We start from the raw sequence: 23,499 nt of genomic DNA, 5'->3' as shown, positions 1-23,499 counted from the left end.
GCCTCGGCGCGGCGCGGAGCCTTCCCCGGCCAACGGCCGCGGGCTGCGCGCGAGGGGCAGGTGTGAGGCGGCGGCGGCGACCGTTGGGGAAGGCGCCCCCCCCCCCCCCCAGGCAGCGCGCGCTTCCCGCCGCTGTCGCGCGCTGCTCCCCCCCCCCCCCCCCCCGTGGCCGCCAGAGGCCTGCGCGCGCCCGCACCCCCCCCCCCCGCACAGGCGGGCGGCGCGCGCACGCTCGGCAGGCGGGTAGGCACTTTGCACACGCTCCCTTGCTCGGCCCGGGCTTGTCAGCGGCGCTTCCGGCCGGGCCGAAGCCGTTTGCACGCGCTCCCTCCCCCTTCGCGGCTGCCCAGCCCCGCTGCTTGCGCACGGGCTGCTGCTGCGCCGGCTCGTTCGCTCGCGCGCTGGAGGTCGCGCCGGGCAGTTTGTCGACGCTCCCTGCGCCCGCCCGCCCGCCCGCCTCCGGGAGGTCCGGCCCCCGCGGCGGGCGCGGCCCGCGGCCGCCCCTCAGCCCGCGCCGGCCTCCGCCGAGGGACCATGGGCGATGCGCTGCTCCCGGCGCGGGGCGCGGCGCACAGGCGGCGCCGGAGGAGGTGAGGGCGGTGCCGGGGACCGCGCTGCCGCGACCAGCCCTCCCCCCCCCCCCCCGCAGCGGGGGAGCAGGGTGCGACCGTTGGTCCCCCTCTCCCCCCCTCTCCCCCCCGCCTCAGGCCGCCTCCCCCCCGCTCCGCGCCGCAGCCTGCGCCAGCGGCGGCAGCTCCTTCGCCACCGGAGCGGCGGGTAGCGCGGCCGCCCGCGGTGTGTGTGGGGAGGGTGGCGGGGGGGGGGGGTCTCACCGCCCGGGGGGGTGGCGGGGGGGGCGCTGCGGCGGCCGTTGCCGTCGCCGTCACCTTGTGTAACGACCTTGCCGCCCCCGCGGGGAGGCGGGCGGCGCTGGGCGGGCGGCGGCAGCCGGGGAGCCCGGTGCCGGCGGGGCGCGCTTCCCCCGCGCGGAGCTGCGGCGCGGAGCTCCGCCGTGTCGGCGGCGAAAGTTAGCCGAAATCTTGCCTTGTGGCCCGGGCTGCGAGGGCGCGGGCCCGCCCGGTGCCGGTCCCGTGCCCCCCGCGGGCCTCGCAGACCGCTGGGCACAGAAGCAGCTCCCGACGGCTTGTCGTTTGCGGGCCAACTTTCGCCGTGGTCTGCCGTGCCTGCTGCCCTTCGCCAGAGATGCGTAGAACTTTAGGTTGGAAATGGCTCTTCGTTTGCCAGGTTTAGTATATCTCACACATCATCTTGTGGTTGGATCGTAAGAGTTTGTGTTTAGGTGTGAAGCTGTGTTTGACCTAATACGATTGCATACGTGTGTCTGGACTTACATAATATTTTGGGGCCGTTTTATAGTCTGTCTTGGTTTTTGCAACTAAGGTAAACCTGGTTTGGGCTGTATTTAGTAGAAAATAAATGACACTCGATTTTGAAGAAGTAAATAATGGTAGAGGCTTTCTTGTGGGGAGTGTAGGTTCCTCGTTTTCCAGATGTGATGCACCGTGAATCTGATCTTCTAAGTGCTTATTTTTCTTTCTGGTTTTGTGGTCAGTAAACTTTGGAGAACTAAGCATTGCATTAGATCTTGATATATCAATCTGTCTTGATAACCACAATGACAACAGAATGCTCTTTAAATGAAGGTTCAATCTTGAGTCAAGTATTTGAGCATGTAGGCATATTTATCTAAAAAGCTCTCACTTCTCCTCCCCCTGCCTGCAAATAGTGTGGTAGCTTTTTCACCACCGTAGTTTATACTCCTAAGTATGGGAATTAATATTGATTGAGTGCAGTGCAAGTGCTTTATCTCTGCAAACAGCCTTGTATTTTGTTGATGCAGATAGGGTAGAGGGAATATCACTTACTGTATCTATTACATCTTTCTCATCAGCAGCACAATATTTGAGCTTGTTGGCAGATTAAGGATGTGTGTTTACTCTGAAATGAATGAGATGATCTTAGTCTTCCAGTCATTCAAAATAGTTTTGCTATTTCAGAAAAGACTGAAAACTTCTTTTAAAAAAGAAGAACTTGTTAGTTCTTGCTATTTATAATTGAAAACATTTTGCCTGGGAACACTGAACCCAATTTAGTTTAAATGCGTGATTTAGCTTTTTCTTTCTTCATCTTTGTGTAATGATTCTGACTGTTCTTCATGAGAGACTACTTTCTGCAAGGCCCATAGTTGACATAGTTACAGGTGGCTGTACCAAGCCTAATAGTAGGGGATTTTTTTTCCTAGTATTATTATGTATTTTTTAAAAAAACTTCATTTTTTCTGTTTATTTTTATTATATATAAGGTGACTTGCACTACTGCTTTCCACTCTTTACATGTGTGGGATAATATAGGGAATAATTTAGTCTTGAAGTGGCCCTAGGAGCGGTACCTTAAGTATGTACCAAAAGGAAGGTTCTGTTCTTCTTAATTTGATGTATACAGGCTGTTTTCTCTTATAAAATATGGTTATCTTTATATGAGCAGAATAAGGATTAAATGAGAATACACATTTTTCCCTTTTCTGTGTAATAAATTCATTGTGCTTCCCAGGAGGAAGCCATCTCACGCAGCCTGGACTGTAAAGATGCTCAAAGGCAAAGTGGCTGACCACTTGGTTTAAGAAGATCTGATTGTTTAAGCTCCCACAAGTGAACTGCCTGAAACTTAGAAGCTGTTAGTTGTGTGCAAATTATCTAAAATCCTTAATCTGCTTCATAAAATAGAATCTGGCAAAATAATGAAGTGCTCTGAATTCCTGACAGGGATTAGAATAAAGACAGTTGATGTAAGGTCCTCCACCCAGTTTCTCTTTCCTTTCCTTCCTCTGATTTAAGGAAGGGGGGAAGAAATCTTTAAACCATCAGCTTCTGCACTTTAAGTAATGTGTAAAATTTTATTAATACCACTCATTTCCCTTGAATTCTGATTTTTTTTTTTTTAGTTTGCAAAGTTATTTTTATGGCATTGTATGCTGCTGTCAAACAACAAGTCTGCTCTTTTGTTTTAATAAAAAAGCTTGATGTGCAGTTTTTCTCCCCATATTGTATCTAAAATTTTAAGAAAACATTAGGAACAGTTGGCACAAAGTGTCCTGCAGTGATATAATAACTTGATTATTAGCCGTGTAGTGGGCGTTTTGAAGGCTTTTGTGAATACAATGTTCATATTTTGAGCTGTTTGAATTCTAAAGAAGGCTTAATGTCTCATGAGAGAATGAGAGACTTAGCTCAGTTTTATTCCTAGGAAAAGCAGTGGTATGGGAGATGCACTGGCAAACATTACTTAAAAGCTATTTGCTGACAGACTGTCTAATTTAGTCCATGCTTCATCCATTAAATAAATGGTGGAAAGAAATCCAATATAACAAATATCAAAAAGCTAGGTTCTGATACTGTTCTTGTTTGTGCATGTTATTCCCAAAGCATCTCCCGAACTTCTTTGCTCATTCTGGTTCCAAACCGGGTCAAAGCAGTACTCCAGCAGCAACTTAGTAATGAACAGCGAGAGCATCTGTTGGAAGAGATGAACATGCTGCACAGAGCTAATCAGCTGGGGAATCTGAAAAGGGGAAGCTGTCTGTTGAATCAAGCGATTCCAGTATTATTGTATCATCAATTTCAAAAATCACTTAAATAATTGGAATGATACAATACCACAATGTCATCCTTTATTCCTCTCTACTTTTGTAGAGTTAGCATCTGTGCATTCCACATACCACATATATATGTACTTCTTACATACTTAAAGAATGAATAAACTTTTTCACATTTGAGAAGAAAAAGTTGTTTTCTTTTTTGCTTGCATGTGTGCATATGTGCGCATGTAAAACATTCTTATTTTCCTATTTAGACTCCTCTTGCTAGCATACATCGCTGAAGCAGTAAATGCTTCATTATTTGGGTCTCACTTTCATTTCTGGAAGAGTCTAGAGTTACACAATGGCCTGTAACTTATGTGAATATTTGTCATCATTCAGATCTTGTATTGGTAGTGGCCTGATTTTGATCACTTGTGACCCAGTCTTTTTGCTAGTCTCTTGTTTGCTCGTATATATTTATAACTGTTACTGTGATTGATGGCCACAAGGAGAAGTGACTAAAGTTTATGCAGGCTAATGTTGGTTGGATATAGAGATAAATGCTCTATTGGACATTATTTGAGGAAGACGTTTTTTGAGGAAGGACCAGTGTCATTATGGAGAACGAGTGACACTGAAATGATGACACATCTCTCAGATATGAGGCAGCTGCTTTTTGTGTCAGTCCAAAAATTTTCAGGGTGGATAGTCTCATTCTTCTGTTCAAGCTGGAAAGATTAAGCTGGTTTGTAATGAATTTGTTGGGTTTTGTCCTTGCTTTGTGTCAAGGAGAAGTCTTGTCTACTTTTATGGGTGACTCCTTGAAGTCTGTGTGTGTGCTCAAGCCAGGATGTAGCTCCTTTGAAGGACTTCTGCTAAAATTATGGCATTTTCCATATGTCTGTGGCTGCTTGCAAACTAGGAAGACACTGCAGAGAAAGAACAGAGGAGAGAAAATTAGCTTAGGGAACAGGGATTCCTTCTATCTAAGTAGCGAAGTCTTTTTTGTGAGGAAGGTTAATGTCAATAATGTGACTGATTTGATTTATTATTTATGGCTTGCATGAGCTAAGAATGCTGTGAACTTGGCCCTTTATCTGATGAATCTCGTAAATGCCTGTTTTTCCTGTTAGCTAAGCATATTTTTTCACACATCCCGCTGACATTCCAAACTGCTTAACCTTGATTATTGGTCTAACCTACTGACATTTATCTTACTGCTCTTTGCCTCCTGATAAAAGCCTGTAATATTTGAAAATTATCAACCACTTCTGTTGATCTAGTTGTCCCTTAGACAAAGGAGTTTTCATAACTTACAAATAACAGGCAAGCTGTTTTTCTGTGACTTCAGAAATGTGGAGTGTTTTTTTTTTCCCCTTAAAATGGAGAAGAAAAGGGATCCATACTGCTAGAAAAACTGATTACGTTGTTATCAGTTGTCATTCATGGATAATATAGTTTGCTAGATTTTTCTGTATATACATTTTTGACATACAATGTGTTTTTTCTAGTTCCATTTCCCTGGAATAGTTTTATAACTAAAACCTTTTATTTTTATTCATTCCTATTGGAATTAGGTAATGAAGCTTATTGCTGCTTCCTTCTATTAAGGTCTGTTAAGGTTGTATTGCACCCTTCCCTAAGAAACAGGTAAGTCATACGTATATTGTGACTGGGTACATAACTACCTGTTTTGAGATCCTATCAAAGCATCTTCAGATAACTATTAATCAAATTGCCATAAAAGATGCAAGCTGTGGTGAATGTTCATTCCTTCCGAAGTTATTATTTTGTTATCTGGAGGTCTTATGGAACTTGTGACACCTCAAGATACTGAATGTTTGGACTCCACCAAATTATGCAATAGTCCCTGTGTCTATAATATCTATCACTAAAGTAGAATAACACATTCTTACATAAGATCCTTGTTAGTACAAAAGCATCTGCATATATTCACTGGACAAGTAGTTCTGTTTCAAAATGCTGTGTCTTACCTCCTCTTGCCCCGTCCCTTTCCCTTGCTCTGTTCATTCCTTTTGGTACAGAGTACTATTCCTCTCTTCTTTTCCACTACAAATATGACTGACAGCATGAAAATGCAAATGTCGCTTAGTTGCTTTTGTGCAATTTTTGAAAGTTTTTTTTAGAGTCTGCAGAGGGTGGTTGTAATGTACATGTGATATACATGGAAGATAATTTCACATGCTAAGAACCCCACAGGACTAAATTTGTGTTAGGAATGACTTTTTTATGGAAAAGTGTGTTTTGATTGAAGATTTCCTATCTGAAATGTCATTTTAAAATGTCATATTAGACTCGCCTATATATAGTACTTGAGCTAGGGCAAACAAACACATAACTCCTTCATTCAGTGAAATTGGGCCTTTTTGATATGGTATTCATAGCTAAAATCTTTGAACAGATCAATTTCAAATCTGAAATGAGATTTTTAAAATAACTTTCCATGAATCTGTCTTGATAGGTCCCCTACAAAGAGAGTGTACACAATGATTTCATTTACTAGTTTTATAATGTTTTTGTACTATGTTATGTATAGTTGACTAGAAAGGTTGAAAATGCTAGCTTTCAATTTATCTTCACGTTTTATGCTGTGATATTAGACCTCTATCAGACATGCCAATGTGCTTATTACTTTTTTTAACAAGCTTATGAAAGTCTAGAATAAACATTAGAAATGTTTATAATCTGGTAGTTATCCAGGGTTGAAGTTACTTATTTATTCATTCTTATACTAACACATTGTAACATGATTGTATTGAATACTGAATGAAACTGTTTGCATGACCTAACTGTAGAATGAAAGTCCCACATGGTTTCAGTGCACTGTAGTGCTAAGAGTGTTTCTGCCTAAAAGAAACATTAATTAAAGTAATATTTTTTACAGGAGTTAGTGCTGGAGGTGTGAACTATGAGGTAGCTCAGATCTCGTACTATTGGTTTGAATTGCCCATTTCTGTCTAGATTCAAAGTTGGCTGCTTTTTAATACTTTAGATGCCAATAAATATAGAAAACATGGAATCTACTTAAAAGAATTTAGTGATCAGCAGCTCCAGATCTTGATCAGCCTCAGAATCTCAGGATGAGTGTAGTTTTTTGTTTTTGTTTTTTTTTGCTTTGTTTTTTGTTTTTTCTGTCTTGCCTTCAGTCTGAACTGTGCATTAAAATTGTCCCCTTTTACCTGGAATGTAATGGAGTTATCTTGTGTCTTTCTGTTTACCTAATCTTGGAATGTGAGCCACCTGGAGAAGGAGCCTTCTTCCTTAATGGAAAAAAAAAAAAAAAAAAAAGATATATATAGAGAGAAACTAAATAGGTATATTTCATTTCCAGGGAAAAGCTGTGATAATCTTAACATAGAAACTTTTGACACAATTTGACATAACTGCAAATACAGTTGTCTGTGGATACAAACTTTGCTATTTTTGCTATATCTTTACTATTAAAAAAAAAAAACAAAAAAACCCCCCCAAAAACTCCAAGAACTCTGCTTTGGTATCCTTCCCCAGTCCTGACAAAGATATATTTGGTTAATGGTAGGCATACAGTGGACTGGGAGATTATTTTGGCAGGGGGAGGGGCTGCAAATCAAGGGCTATTCCTTTGGTAGCAGTATGATGTTTTAAAAACAACTAGCAAGCAGTCCAAGTAAGGCTCCAAACTGATGCTCTGGCAGTGGTGTTTTTCAATGCATTCTGGCAAGCAGAAAGGGAACTATTTTTCAGTCCCTGTGTATGGATGGGCTTCAAGATGGGAAATGCTAAAATACATACCTCTATTGCCAGGATTATGAAAAATGGAAATGGATCAGGAAAGAATCTGAAAAAAATATTTGGAGGAGCGAATGAAATGACTTGTTCAAGAGATTTTTAAAGAGCTCGAACTGCTTGTATGGAAGTCAAACTAAATCCGGAAATTGGGAACAAACTTTAAGTAGATGTAAAACCAAGTTAGTTAGTGGTTTTCTCTCAGTTTTAATTTAGAATTGTTACTCTTACTGTATTTATGTATGATTTTTGTCAGCCAAATCAGTATTTATGCTTCTGATCTGACAGAACAGGAAGAGGATATGAAGCACCGCGTATACAGAAGGAGGAAAAAAAGAAGACACTGAATTCTCAATCTTTACCACTCAAACTCCAATTTAGATTAGATTAGATAGAATATTTGATCAAATTATGAAAGCTACATTAGTTTCTTAGCACATTGATTATGTTTTTGCAAGTTCTTGTTAAAATGAACAATTTCCCTTCTGTATTTCTCTTCATGGAGAGTAATTTCATCATTATTATCAGTCTTCCAAAAATATGGCAAAACATATTTTCACTCTGTTTATGTTTAAGGTCTATCTGTATTATATTTTTCTAATACTAGATTAAAAAAATAGCATGCAGGAGTAGAATGCTTCAATGGCTTCTGTGTTTTTTTCCAATGAAACTAACAGCTATTTTACTATAGATAAAATCAACTACTGTGAAATATTTAGTCTAATTTTAAGAGCTTGTAATCAAATTAATCTCATATGTTATGGTTATACTTTAATTATATGCATATTTCTAATAATTATTTTTATCTTAGATACTGGTTATGTTTATTTGTAAATCAGTTCTAGAAATAATTTTTTTCTTTATCTTGATATCATAGCTTCTCTTGATAGAGAAATATAAACACTGCTTTTAGGTAGCTAGGATGGTAATCTAGAATTCTTGTTTGAATACTGTTTTTTATTAAATATATGACTGCCAAACTAGTGAAAAAAATCTGGAAAAGTCTGAAGTTCTGCCTTACTGATTATCCATTTAATACGTAAGAAATGAAACACATTGCACAAATATTTGTTAAAATTTACCTGACACCTCTGAAGCTAGACCTCAGTGATTCAAGATTTCTAGGGAAGCTTACTGATCTCAGTTAATGGCCCTATCTGTTAGTCTTTGTTTGAATCTCTTAAGTGATTCTGTTTACCTCTGGATTGATGCCATTATAGCACTTATTATGATTCCTTTGAGGAAAAGGTTACAGTAGCTTTCACCTCACTTGTCTTACCAAAATTCTCACCAAAATAAGTTAATGGAGCAAGGAAGAGTTTCATACTGGAAAATGATTCAGATTTTGAGCTCTGCTGGCTTCTATTAAGAATTGCCACTTACTGTCAGCTGAGGTGAAGTTCTGTGACAGTTGTACTTGCCCTCTGGAAGTTGGTAAGTTTTGTTTGCTGATTTATCCAAGCTGGCTGCTGCACGTCCAGTGAATGAACAGTTGTTACAACATGATATGTTACCACAAGTGATTCTGTGAGCAATGGGCCTATAATAAAAGGAACAGATTTTTGTAACAAGAATTTAAGCATAGCAGGTAAAGTTCTGTGCTGATGTAAAAGTCACGTTGCAGTTTACTTAAGCTCTCTTTGAATAAATACTATTGAAATCTCTGGTTTTGTATATGGAAACTAGTACAACGAGGCCCAAGTGTATTCTTAAATTTTCTGTTGAGGGCTGTAGTGGCTGATACGGAGCAAAGGCTGGTAAGAGGTTTAGCTCCTGTTCAGCTTCTATTAAAGTTCTTGTACCTTGATTCATTGCCTGACATAGTGGCTTCCATATTGTACTAGTTGCATAGCTTGTGCACTGTGTAATGTTACAGAAGAATGCCAGTATTGATTAAGCTACTTAAAACATGTAAGAAAACTTTCTCACATACTGAGATGTTGGAATGCATGTAGTTATGTCTAGAACAAAGAAAACAGTAAGTTTTTTAAATGGAAAAAAACAGATACTCTTAATTAAAAAAATGTACTTGAAAAATATTATTGCAATTAAAATATATGGCAAAAAGTGTTCTACAAAAAATTTGCATTTCTTACACCTGAAAGGAAAGGTTAGACAGAGACCAGAGAATCTCATTTCTTATTGTTTGGGAAAATCAGACTGTAGTTTTCTTTATATATTTGAAATATAAGTTGTCTGCGTCCCATGTATTTGAGCAGTGTGAGCTTTTGTGTTTGTCTGCCATTTGCACTCTGTTCTGCCAGGAATTTTTTTTGACCTCTGTTCAGACAGCTGTTCTTGTTCAAGGATAGAACCAGACTTGAGGAGTTGTTCCCACTGGATATGGCACACTTGAGTTCTGTTATCCTGTTGATAATTTGGTACTTTAGAATATTGTATTAAGATGTTGTGTGCAACCTGGAGGTTTTAGCACTCTGTTTTAGTATTTCTGGTTTTTTTTGTTTTATATATAGTCATAGTCTATGTGGTGCTCAAGGATCAGAGAAAAATTAACACCAGAGTTGTCTGGTGCTTTTACATAGGAATGTCATTACTCTTGGTCTTTACCAAGCTCTAAGGCTGCAGTTGGACGTAATTTGTGCCCCCATACCAATCTGGCCATTTGCTAGCAGAGTGTTTGTGTGGCAGTGAAGTGAACTGGCTGAGAAACTGATGCGGCTGTAAATGGTTTTCTGGGCTTTGGCCAATCACATTTCAAAGTGGAACAGTTCCCTCCTTGTCTTCATCTTTTAACTGTATAAACTGGGGAAGGAAGTAGAAAGTGATAAAGTGACTGCTTTCTGTGGCAGTGCTGGTTCCTCTGATTTAAAGTGTTCAAGCAGCAGTCTCATTGAGAAGGCTGAATTCTTTATTACTTCTGAAAGTACTTAAAATTTGCACTCTGTAGAAAGTACTATGGATATGTCTTTGTGTATCTTAGTTATTTAAAAAAATCCTTCTCATTGTATAAAATGCCTGAAATACAACTTACACACATTCAGAATCAATAGCATGAGATATATTATGAAAATAGATTTCTTTCAATGAAGGTATGTTTCTGCCTTTTCCTAAGCTACAGAATATTTTTAAAGATGCCACACACTTTGTTCTTTAAATAAATAGGTTGCTGATGCAGCTTATTTTAGTTAATAAAATATTGTAGCTTGATAGAAATTATTCTAGGAACCTTACAATGCTTGAAGTTTCCAACTTCCCTGTAGCATGGGGATCTAGCCTGTTGCTCAGAAAAGAGGGAACCCTGTCCACAAAATGCAAGAATAAAAACTTTTGTTTATTTTTTACTGTATACAATAAGAACCAATTTTGTCTTACTTCATTTGATAAATGGAAGAATAAACCTGTCAAATGTTATTAGCTTTATTTATTTATTTTGGTAGTATATTCTCGCTTAGCTGATGATATGGTTGAGTGCACTGCTGACAGTTGTCTTATTATGGTGCTACTTCCAGCTTTCCCTATATGTTTAAAAAAAAACATAACAAAAAACCCCACCTTTAAAATCTCATTTCAGGTAGATCGGTGTTTGAGCTGTAAAACTGATCAAAAAAATAATCATTGGGAGAAGTGTTAGAAATTCTCCAGAACATTGGGTAACAGTTTTCAGAGTTTGGTCATACCTTCACTTCCTCCTTGGCTTTGGTGCGTCCCCCTCCTCCCCCATTTTGATTACATCTGTTGTAATTTGAAGCATGTTTTCTTTGTCACCAGTACTTAATTACTGCTATTACTATTGCCTCCTCCTGCTCTACATCCTAAAAGACTGAAGTGGCTGTGTTGTTCTCCCTCTTCGTTTGGCCTTCAGGAGATACGTGGGCAGCATATGCATTTGGTGTTCTGCGCAGCCTGGCTGCTTCCTGTACTGGAAGTAGCCTTCCGCTAGACTAAGTGCAAAGCCTTTAGTGAATGAAGTCTCTTATTCAGCAGATGTGTCCAAATTCAACTTTTTTTTCAGCAGTAGGTAAAAATGGACGTCCTGCTTTTAGTCAAGCTGGATTTTAGTTATGTCTGAGAAGTGGTTTGGTTGTTCTTTGCTTAGAAAAGAGGCAAAATCTCTTTCAAAATCCAGGTTTTTGAATGGGTTTTTCTTTTTTTTCTTTTTTCCCCCTTTTCATTTTTAAGGATGAAGTTTCGTTGTATGTATTAAAATCTTGTTTCTCATACACACTACATCTAAGTTTAGCTTCATGCACTTCTGACACCCTAAAAAGTACTTCTGGAGTGTTTTTCCATGTTTGCATAGTCTGTCTTTAATAAATAACTTAGAAAATATTCTTATTTACTGAACTCATTGACTTCTAGAACTCAGACACAGCAAAACAGCTTACCGACATCTCTAGCAGACAAACCTGGATAGAATTATTTTTTTATCTATAAAATTAAATAGAGGTTAATGAGCTCTGTGAATGGGATTTGTGTAGCTATGCTGAATCTTCGTTGTAATCAGCTAATAATACATTTGAGATGAACTCGAACCTTTCTTTTGGATTGCTCATCAGCCACTTCTCAAAACAGCTAGTTTCAAGCAAGGATTCCAAGCCTTTAGAAGGCCAATTGATTTTGCTTGTTACAACAACTCTTTGCTTGTCTTATTTCTGATGTGGCTTTTTCAACTGACCTCAAGCAACTGTCTGTAATGATTGAGGCCATTTTTCTTGAAGGTCAGTCTCTCTGCCCGGGTGAAACAAGCTTTGAATGTGTATTGATGAGGTCAGTGACTGGTGAGTGTACTGTAGTTTCTGCAGGTTTTCTCCATGCACGTTATTGGTACTAAAACTGATTTATGGATTTCTGCTATTGCAGTAACATATTGGGCTTGATTATTTTAGATATTTGTATAAATATCTCTACTGAGACTGTCCTTATGCCAAAAATAGTCAATCAGGATAAACGGATGACAAATATTAAGGAGAAAATGTCTGATTCTTTGCTTCATATTGTCTCAATGGCCTGTTACAGCATTGGAAAGCTGAGCAGAGCAAGGTACCAAATATAAATCTGAGTTTAGATAACTTTTGAAATGTTATCTTCTAAAATTTTTGTGCAAATCTGCTAGCTGTTGTCTTAATTATTAAGCTTCCCCTTTTGTCAGCTGGCTGTTTTTTGGATTGCTCTTTGAAGTGATTCACTTTTCATTGCATGCAGTTTTTAGGTGTCTAATGATATCCTGTTCCCATAAAGCAATGTGGTTGTTTGTTTTGTTTTTTAACAACAAAACAAATCCTTTTAATACTAAAGAATGTTACCGAATGACGGGGAGAAGACCATTTGATTTTTCTGTTTGTTTTCTTAAGTTGCTGTTAAGGAGTCATTAAGTTAACTGGGCAAGCGGTGCTCTCTTTCAGATACAGCAGGCTGAGTAAGGAGAGCAGGAACAATTTGCTAGGAGAGAAGAGGTTAAATGAACATTACCTGTGGGAAATGCAACTTACCAGGCTGCCTTGAAGATAAGAATTGCTCTCAAGTTTGGAAAACTAATGAAAGCCATTAAAAGTCATATGTAAAATGCTTTTTCCACTTTATTTAATAATAACTTTGGATTTAAATAGATGTTTTAAGAGCATAGATTTCCAAAACACCCTTCATGCCTAACAAAACCCAAGTCGTGTCAGATCCCGACTGTAGTCATCTAAAGAGTCATCTTTATTGTAACAGCAGCCTAACTTGGAGTAAATCATGGAAGCTACTGAGTGGCATGCAGCTGTAGGAAGGAATATGATATACACCTGAAATATAACGGGAAATGTTGAGCAAATGTATTATTTCTTTTGTCAGGCTATAAGTATGAACATTTTTTGATGTTTTTGTTTTTTGAAGAGCAGACCTAACTTGGATTAGTGACTATGGTTGAGTTTGTTTGTTTGTTTTCCCCTCTAGTCACAGATACTGTTGTACTCTGCCACCATCCACATGGCTCAAAAACTGTTTTCCTGCTTTCTGCACACAGGTATAAGTGAGCAGGCTAAGATAAGATAGTGATAGAATAGTTTATGTTAGATCCTGGTGATTGTAGCTTACAGAGTGAACAGACTGCTCTAGATGCTACTAACTGAGATAAAATAATGCCTTAAACTGTTATCTGCGGGTTACCTGTCAAATCCTAGCTGTTAAAAAGATAAATTCATGTAGCCCAGTGACAGAGTTTAAATGAAAAAAGACTTTTTGTACCCACACATCTTTTAAAGATGCATTTGCCAGCATGCTTCCCCAGTGAGTAGAAAGGAACTAATATTTTAATTTTATAAAATCTGTCTCTGTCTCTTTTTTCCTCTTCACTAGGTATGACTAAGTGCTAAGGAAATCCATCCAGCTGCTCTGGTGTCAGTATAGTGGCTCATTTTTATCCCCTCTGCTAGTACTACAGTATTGTTTGAAGACCACTTAAATTCTGTTTTGAACTGTAGATGATGATCTTTTGGCAACTTTGTGTGCGGCTTTAGAATAACTGCTGTGAAGGTTGTAATAATTTTGAAAAGGCTTGTCTGAAAGCAGAATGTTTTTGGGTTTATTTATAGATAGATACTTGGGTTTAGTATTGTGGGTTGGTTTCACAGCCTCTACTTGCCTTTACCTACCTAATGTTAATTTGATCCTACGAAGGCACTTAACTTACATGCCCTGTTACAGTGTATTTCTCCAGCAGGCTGGGGGAGTGGACATTGAGTCTGCTCTGGAGATCCAGGAGAAAAATCAGCAAGTGGAAGTAATTCCACTGGATTTGCATCTTTGATGCCAGATATCTTAGAGAGCTGTTCATTTAATTAAACGTTCGGTAAAGGATACAGCAGCTAAATGCCCCCCTTGTTACTAATGGAAGTTCCTTTTGAGGAATATCACTTTGAATATCACTGTATTTGTCCTGAAAAATCTTCTAAACTTTTTCCAAGTTAGTCCAAAATGCAGTATTTTTCACTTTGACCGTTTTAGAGAGAGACAATGTTGCCTATTGAATTTCCATTCTGATTCTGCAAGTGAAAAGGTTTGCATGTCACAACGAACAACACAGGCATTGCTGTGAGTTTAGGATGCATCAACAATGGAAAACTGTTATGCAGGTTATAGCCATGGCAGCTTATCTTCTGCTCTCCGTGGTGCCATAGGTCAAAACTAGAGAGTTTTTTTGTTCGTTTAGAAGCTTTTTTTCTTGATGTGGAGAGGAGGAAGGAAGCCTTGCTGCTTACACTAATGCTGCTCTTTATACATCTCTACTGATGATACAATGGAGAACTGAACTGATTAGCTAAACTAATGTGTTTGAATGAACCATGGAAGTCTCACTCCTAATTGCCTTGTAGATCTTGTCCCTGTGATTCAGATTATATTTGACATATATATGGATGCTTAGCTTTACAAGTATAGTGTTTTCAAATTATGTTCATCCCTGTGTAGTGTGTGAAGAAGTTCCTAGTTAATAAACCATAAGATTTTCCTACTAGAAGGGACCTGTTTTTCCTCTTCTTTCCTTCCATTTGTATGACTGATGAGCAATATGTAGACTGCTCTCTACTGCAGTGGCAAAAAGCTTTGCTGAAGTTTGTCTTAATGTGGCCTTACAGAGAATACTTAGTACTGAAGTGGATCCACTTTTGCTTGTTTTTGGAAAACTGTTTCATTTGATGAAAATACTTCAGTTTATAAGTGTTTTCTGAGAACTGACTTGTGTTCCCAAAGCTAGGGGGAGAAAAGCTCAATCTACCTATTTGAGAACATGCTAAAGAGCAGGCGTGGTGGAATTCTTGTTCTGGCAAAAATCAAAGGGCAGGGTAACAAGTTGTTTCAGATTATAAAATCCCTGTACAGCTCAGACAGAAGCAAAAAACTACCTTACCACTTTCTTCTCAATCAGTTTAAATTGATTTGAAAAGATAGAGTGTGCTGCTAATAACACCAAGGTTGCGGGTTTGATCCCTGTATGGGCCACTCTCTTGAAGGTTGGACTAGGTATCTCCAGAGGTCCCTTCTAACCTTACCAATTCTATGATTCTATGATGGATGACAGAATTATTTAAACAGAGTAGGTTTAGAAAACTATTGGGGGCAGCAGAGGAAAAGAACCTTCTGTCATTCAGACTGAAAAATATAAGCTTAAATCCATGGCAAGGCAAATATAATCTCATTTTATGGTTATATAAGACTATTTAAAGCAGGTTATCAGGGTTGAGAAAAAACACGCCTTCATTTCCTAAGTGCTTCTTTTTTTCTTTTCTTTTTTTTTTTTTTTTTTTTTAGCATACCAAATAAGGTTTTTCCTCCTCCCCTTCCCACTCTAGAAGAACACTTTCCTCTAGGGACAAAGATAGGATGAGGCTAAATATATCACTTGTCCACTTTATTCTCCATCATGTTGCCTCAGTGGTAATCACTTGTTTGAGATTTGCTTTCAGAAATTCTGCTTGATATATGGTTATATACATAATGGATATATACAAACCCACAACAATTTTAAATGCAGTATTTATTGTTCTTTGGTTTTAATTTACAAAATGGTATAAAAATTAAAGGAATTTCGTAAGCTTTTTCTGTGTACTACTGTAAATCTCATTTTATTTGTGTGAGGAGGAGAGGAAACAGTTTAAGACTCTGCCTGAGAGTTGAGGTTCACTTGTTTTCTCGCTTGAAATATATAGGCAGGTGAAATTTCTTTCAAAGTATAACTTTTTCAGAGAAGCAGAGTAAGTTTTTTGGTGTTTTTTGAAGGCCACAATCTTCATGTGTGTCTTTTTTTTTGTATTTTTAAATGACTCTGTACTTTCTTATTTTATACCCTCACCTTTTCAGGTAGCAGCTAGTAGCATCTAAAGAAGGCCAGGCTGAGGAAGGAGGAGAGAAACTGTATGCCCCTGAAAGAGAAGGAGATCTGGGAGATAACAGCTAGAGATATCTTAAGTAGAAAGAGAATGGCTTCTATAGCAGCCCTTAGAAATGAGATGTACAAAGGAAAGTGCACCTAGATGTCAAAAAATGCTGGCATCAGAAACTTACGGATGTTTCTGAAGGTCTCTTTTGTACGATGTTTTGGGTAACTGGGGAGAGGACTGAAAGGTAAATCATGTTCAGACTGTAGCTGTTTCTTGCACAGTTTTGACTCTTTCAGAATTGGTGTAATCTATTGCCAGCAGTAGGAGTTGTGCCCAAAAAATCCATCTTGCAATCTCTAATGATTGAGATAGTTTACATTGACTTTTTGTTCAGCAGTTAAATCCTGTTCATCCAGGTTCTACTTCATTCTTCGTTTAAATTCTTTATAGGTGTCGACAATAAAATTTGTCTATTCATACTGAAAAATGATGTTGGCAAATAAACGGGTAGCTATTATAATGCCTATCAAATGAACATCTCGGGCTTTATGCAGAGCCTTTGATCAAGTACTTGATAGGAAGGCATAGTGTCAGTACGCTGGACCAGAAGGGGCCAACAGAATGATGGTAGGAAAGATTCTTGCGATCTTGATGGAGCAGGCAGGATAATTACTATCTTCTAATCAAAATAGCCAGACTAACTTTGTAGTTTAAATAGCAAATAACTACTTGTCTGACTTGTTTTGACTGAAATGTCTTGGGAACACTTATTCAGGCTAATTCCATGGGCAGATGCAAGGAGGCTATGACTTCTGGTTGGAGAGACTGTAGTAGCAACTTCTGCTGGCACAAACGGAGCCAAAAGAGGTCACATCTTCCTAGCCTCAACCTATTATATTTGGAAATCCAGGCCATGCGCACTGAATCATGTGTTCAATGTGATTTATAAAACCACATAACCACTCTCCCCTTCACTCTCTTCACTTATTTTGTCTTCACTGTGATATCTTCTAACACTTAAAATGGCTGCTGGTAAGCATATGAGCATACTTTCTCCACCCTCACCCCTCCCCAATTATTCTTTCTTGTGGTCGGGAAGGGATTTAGAAGTTCTTTGCTCTTACACTTTGCTCTCACTATGTTATTGGGATGTGAGAAAAAGAGATAGGAAACTCTGAAGGAGGTACAAGCACTAATGGCTGTTTAATGTTAGCTGTATTGTAGATTATTGGGAAGTGATAGGAAGGGAGAAGAAAGGAAGAAAGCATAGACTAACTGGAATTTAGGAAGGCCGGGTCCCTGTAGAGTCAATACAGAGGATGAGGCTCTTTGTAACAGAGTGATTCAGAGCAACAGCTGAAAAGGGGAAGAGGGGCTATGGTAAACAGCTCTTCCCTACCAAAAGATACAGTTTCTCCTTTTCATTTGTGCCAGTTCTGATATGAACCTCATCCATCTGTTAGACAACCTGGATCACCAAACAAGCAGAAAGCTAATGTAAGAAAAAGGTTTCTGTTGTTGCAGTGACCTGAACCCAGCTCACTGAGGGATATTTGTTGGTTTGGCACGTCTTGCAGAAAGGATGGAGTGAGAGTGAGGGCTTACAAGGGACGAAAAGTGCAGGGTGAGATAAGCCTGCTCCCCAGCTGCGAGCTCTTGGCCTGGCTCAGTTCTCTGGAACTGGACCTGCTTGCACAATAGGCCTCCAAAGGCCTCAGCTGCTTTTCATCAGGTATGGAGGGAGGAAATGAGCCACAACTTCCCCTTGCTGCTGTGGTGGCAACAGTGGCTGCTATTGACATTTGTGAATGTTGTTATCCTTTCCTTCCCCTTCTTTCGCTCCATGTAAGCTTGATTTCCCTTTGAAAGAAGGGTGGTTTTAATAAACCGTTATACATTATCAGAGATAAAGTTAGTAACTCTAAATGGCGAAAGATTTGTTTGGCAAAAAAAAAAAAAAAAGGGTAACTTCTCAATTGTTTCAGTAAAGTTGCTGTAATCTGCAATACTAATGCTCCTGAATTGTTCTGTAAACAAATATTTCAGAAGTAAAGAATATTGAGCATTTTAGTTATGAGGCTATTCTTAAAAAGAATGCACTTGAGTTATTTGACAATCTGCTGAATGAGACTGACACTGTTACAGGTGTGGCTGGGCAGATTACAGTGCCAGGCCTATCGAAACTTCTTTTCATTTGTATCACATCTGGGTCCTTTGCATTTTGGCATGTGGCCAGAAATTGATTTAGTCCTTTACAGGAATTAAGCATTGCACTCAGACATCGAAACTCAGAAGACTGTGTGCAGTGTATAGCAAAACTCAAAAGACTGTGTCCAGTGTATAGTGTGGAAATTAATCAAAAGGAAAGAAAATTAATGACCTACTGTGGTGCTATCTGTCAGAATATCACTCAGCAGGTGTGAAATTAATTTGCCTTGACTGTGGATTAAGTTTAAGGGCATGACTTAAAAGTACAGAAACTGTTTCTGTTACTAGTAGGGAGCAAGTTTATTTATTTATTTATTTATTTATTTATTTATTTATTTTAGTTCCAGCTTAATAAACTGCTTACGCCATATAGTGTATAGTCCTCTGGTCATTTAACAGCATGAGTCTGGATTATGTTCCCTAAGAAGATCAAGTATTACTGTATCAGTAAAAATTGTTACAGGCAGGCCATAGAAACGAAGTTTTAATTTCTATAATTACTGTGTGCCAGATGGTAGATGTATACTTGTTTGCAGTGTAAGTACTTCAGCTCAAATATAAGCAGTTGTGATCTTTATTTACAGTTCATCAGATTGTAACCTAGGTGGTTCCAAATTTTGTTGTTATGGAATATTATGAGATGCTTAACAGAAATATGTAGAAGAAACCCCTGCTAGTGTTTTTAGTTACCAAAATACTTAGTTTCAGATTTTAATTTTTGAGGACAGCAACAAACATGTATCTTAACTACCTAGTAACTGTATTTTGGAACAAATAGATTAATTACTTAAAGCATTTGGTAAATTGTAGTTAATTTATGTGACAGAAAACACTCCACTTTTTAGAGAAGTGGATATCCAATGCAGTTCCCTTACAGAAAGTCCTGACTAGCAGAATATACCTCTGCTGCTGATGTTTCATTTTTAAATGTTGGTTCTCAAAGAAGTGTACTGTAAAGATGCAAAATACGTTACAAATTATTCCCCATTTGAGATGGGGAGTAAGGAAGATGAAGGGAATATATCTCCCAATTTGAATTTAAAGATCTTGATATTCTGCCAACTCTTACCTTGCTCTGTGCCTTCCTTTTTTCGTAAAGCATTTATCACTGTTGTGAAAGCTCTCTTTGATTTTTCAATTCTTAGTGGATTTTTTGCTGACTATGCTTTGGAACATACTCCTCTGAAAAGGGCAGAGATGACTGAACATTTTATAACTCTTGATTTGTTTGCACTTGGCAGAAAATAAAGATACTTTTTTTTTTTGCATCCCCCTTGTCCTCTTTCAGTTCTGTATCTGCAGTTCCAAGAGTCAAGAAAGCTGCATGTTTGTGATCAGAAAGATGACTTAGTTATGGCTTGCACAGTATCTTTCTTTGAAGCGGGGTTGGTACCTATCCATTAATACATCTTCAGGATAAAATATCCACAGTGTATTGGCACATACTTGGTTAAATAGGCTTTATAAGTTGGCTTGTTTGACCTCTTATTGGAAAGCATTTGTACTTTATAAGAGAAAATATCTTTTTGTTCAAATATTGTCAATCAGAAACTATGTAGAGTAGCGAGGGTCTGATTAATGCTACATAGTTATGGTAGCAATTCTATGCATTCTGGGTCAAAAAATAATTCTGACATTAAGGCTAGTAACAAGAGTTTGATTGATAAATAAGATAAAACTATCCAAGAAATGCTAGGGTTGTTTTAGTGTTATCTCACTTGATTGTTGTCACTGGCGGTGCTTCCTCCCGGGATAAACTCATATGTAGTACCTATAGGATAACAGGAAAGAAGTACAATTTTCTGGACTGCTGTTCTGGAATTTAAATGAAGAGGTTTATGAGAAGTCCTTTTGGAGAGTATTTATTTGGGTTGACTCTACAACTAAAATAATTCTAGAAAAGGTTTCTTCTTTCTTTGAAGAGAAGCATCAGTCTTCATAACCATTTCAAAATGAAGAGTTAAGCAAGTCATGGAGTCCTAGTGCTTAGTATCTTTATTAGCATTAGCAGTTCAGGTCAAGCTTTTAACAGTGACTAAAGGTTAAATGATTATTAGAGCAGTCATATTTCAGCTGGAGCTTTGGGCTGCTTTCTTTTCCTGCTTCAGAAAGTGAAACTTTTGAAATGCAGGTCTGAAAACCTTGCTCTTAAGACTTGGTTGCAGCAGCATTATGTTTCTATCTAAGTTTATATGTAAAACAACTCTAAAATAACATGCTCAATTGTCTGCTTGCACTTTTGCACTTTGGGCAGATTACTGAGTTTGCTTTATCTTACTCAAGCCTTTCTTTTGTTGATAGCTTTTATTGTTGCCTGAGCTTTTATGATTAATTTGCTGCCAGCAAGAGGTGTGGAGGGGAAGAGATCAGTTTAACTATTTCTGTGGAACTTCTGCCTTTAGTTTATTAGGACCAGATAAAGGGAAAGCAGGAGCTGTCTTTATGGCTGCCACACTAAGAAAGTTGGTTGGTTGAACTGTCTTAAGAAAACTTTCCACCAGTCTGTCTTGCTAGGAGGAAGTCATCTCATGTCTGTTTTCCTTGACAGACGTGTGAGTTGGGTCTGTTGCAGCTCTTCGTTGTGCTTTGCCTTCGAGCTTCGAGATTAGCTGTATTTGCCATTTGCTTTATCAGTACTATGAGAGAGCAGGGAGTCATTATGGTGTTATCTTATTTTTTCTTTTGTGTGTTGGGCTTTATTTTTTTTTGGGGGGGGGACATATAAAGAGAACTTGGATTTTTACATTTCCTGTTGCAGAAATATGCAGTATTGGTTTGCCTGCCTGCTCAGAGTTAACTAAAGCACTGTACTGCTATACTCCTGTGAATATGGGCTTCTGACAAGATTTCTGCATTTCTCGTGATCCTGCTCAACTTTGCGGACCTGGTGCACTGCAAGCAAGCTGATCCAATGGAGGGAAAAACAGAATAAAACCAAACAAAAAGCCTGGTTATTCAATATGATTTGTGCGGTAAATCTTCCCCAAACAGGGGAAGAGGAACTGCTCCTTTTGGTGTCGCCATGGGTTTACAGGGCGTTTGTTAATGTTTCAGTTTAGTGTTTTCCAACTCAGTTTCTCTTGGGCTCAGCACATGAGCAAAGTGAGTTTGTCTGGTAGCAAAGATGGTAGCAATGACCACTGGTTAAATCATTGTGTGCTGGGTTTTTGTGAGAGAAGTGAAGGTTTTGTTTGCCTTTTCTCATGGTATTCTCAGTATTTTCTCAAACTGGAATCAATAAATGTCCCAAAGGAACTGCCAGTCTGTAGATCTCTTATACTCTAACTCAGTCAAAGATGGACAGAAACTTGTTACATAGAAAGTAAGAAATGATGCTGTTTAATGAAAGAGGTTAATACTGAATGGCAAAAAGTTGGAGCATTGGTTAATTACTTAGCAGTCAAATCACTTACTTTGCCCTCTAGCTAATTATGTGTTAGGTAGGTTTATGCTATTGATTCATATAGTTCATTACAACTCATAAGTGTCACTGTAAAATTACTCTGTATTGTGTTAGTGTCTTCCTGTCAGTGGTTATACAGTTGGTTTGGTTTTGGCAGCAAGTTTGTAGATAAAATGTGAATTTATAGTAGAAGATGCCATCGGATGTGCATAGTGTGCTGCATCTTATGATGGAAAGACACAGTCTATATTTAAAAGATGAGGTTGATGCTTTTTTCTGATCCTTGCCTACCCTTGTCAGCAGTGTCACTCAATATTGAGTTTAAAAGCAATAAATCCAATGGTAAAAAATGTAATTAAGTCTATGCCATCAGTTCTAGGAACACAGTACCATTGAGATGCCTTCATTTGATTTTTGTATTTTTTTTCAGTAAATTACAGAGTCAGTCAAGGATATTTGGAGCATAATAGTGTAAGATGAAGTGGCCACTTCTTTATAGTGCAGCTGACAACTTTCAAAAGTGGATTATTATAATTTGCTCAAATATTTTACCTGGAGGTAAGATACTGAAGTCTGCATCTTGGAAGACTGTTGCTGTAAAGTAATCCATGTTATAGTGCTGAAAGTGATTGCATCAGTAGTGTAATGAAAGGTCTCAATGCTTTACAATACCAGATCAGTAATAAAGCGATAATGTGTCAGTTGGTAAGTGACACTTGAGGATGCTGTACAGAGCATATATTGCTGGTAAATTCCAGTTAAGCTGAATAGGCGAAGTTTCTGAGGCTTAAGCTTCCTGCTGATTTATTTTAACAGATCTATGGTCCAAATCTCAATTATACAGTAACACAAGCTCTAGGCCCGACAATCTTACAGATACCAATGATTTTCTCTGTATGGCTTTGCATCAATGGATTTCAAAGACTTAGGTATATTACGTAATATTTATTTTATGTGTAGGAAACAGGGTATAACTCATTCAAGCTATGCAGCATGCCATTGGCAGAGTCAAAACATAGAGTACATCTCTCAGGTTCCAGAGTGCAGTTTAGCTGCGAGATGACAGATATACAGAATTAAAATGAGAATGGCTTCTTTGGTTTTACTGGGATTGATGTAGTAGAATATGTCAATCTGCTAGAAATTAAGAGAAAGGCACAGAAACAGGTTAAGAAAAAAAATATATTGTCAGATTGCAGTGCTGGAAGTACTGCTATGATCTGGTAGATACCTCCTGTTTGTTTGACGGGAGTACCTTTAGAGATGTGTATCTTAAGCGATTGAAGGTGAACTTTTAAAAAGTCTTGTTAAGGCTAACATTAAACTGAAATGTCACTTTTGGTTAGTCTCTGTTCAAGCAAAGACTTCTTTTGCTTTTTATAATTTATGTGGAAACTATATGAAAGATTTAAAATGTGACAGCTCTGAAATAAGAAGATTGATGTTATTCCAGTGTGATCTGGATTGGATTCTGACCTAATTTTTCTTAGTTAGTGATTGATATAGGACTTTCTGGGGTACTGTGTTTAGACTTTTGGAGGTTAGTGGCTGATATTTTTAGGTTATTTATTAATTCTTTTTGGGAATAGGGTTTTCTTCTGAAAACTGACAAGTTCTTCAAGTTTTTCCTGTTTCATTTTACAATGACAACTGGAAGGTATACAAAAAATATGAAGAACTGGTTGCTT

General features: G+C 38.5%; 1 protein-coding gene across 1 annotated transcript in view; it reads left to right on the top strand.

The window, feature by feature from the left end:
• The first annotated feature begins 513 nt into the window (after positions 1 to 513).
• Positions 514 to 23,499, top strand: part of MGAT5 (alpha-1,6-mannosylglycoprotein 6-beta-N-acetylglucosaminyltransferase) — a 132,214-nt gene continuing 109,228 nt past the window's right edge. The window contains exon 1 of the mRNA XM_062579271.1: positions 514 to 590. The gene's annotated coding sequence lies outside the window, so the exon portion shown is untranslated. The remainder of the gene's footprint in view (positions 591 to 23,499) is intronic.

Source organism: Rhea pennata, chromosome 6, assembly GCF_028389875.1.
Source record: "Rhea pennata isolate bPtePen1 chromosome 6, bPtePen1.pri, whole genome shotgun sequence".
NCBI classification, from domain to species: domain Eukaryota; kingdom Metazoa; phylum Chordata; class Aves; order Rheiformes; family Rheidae; genus Rhea; species Rhea pennata.
The sequence above is the reverse complement of the archived record's forward strand: the minus strand, read 5'-3'. Positions and strand labels throughout refer to the sequence as shown.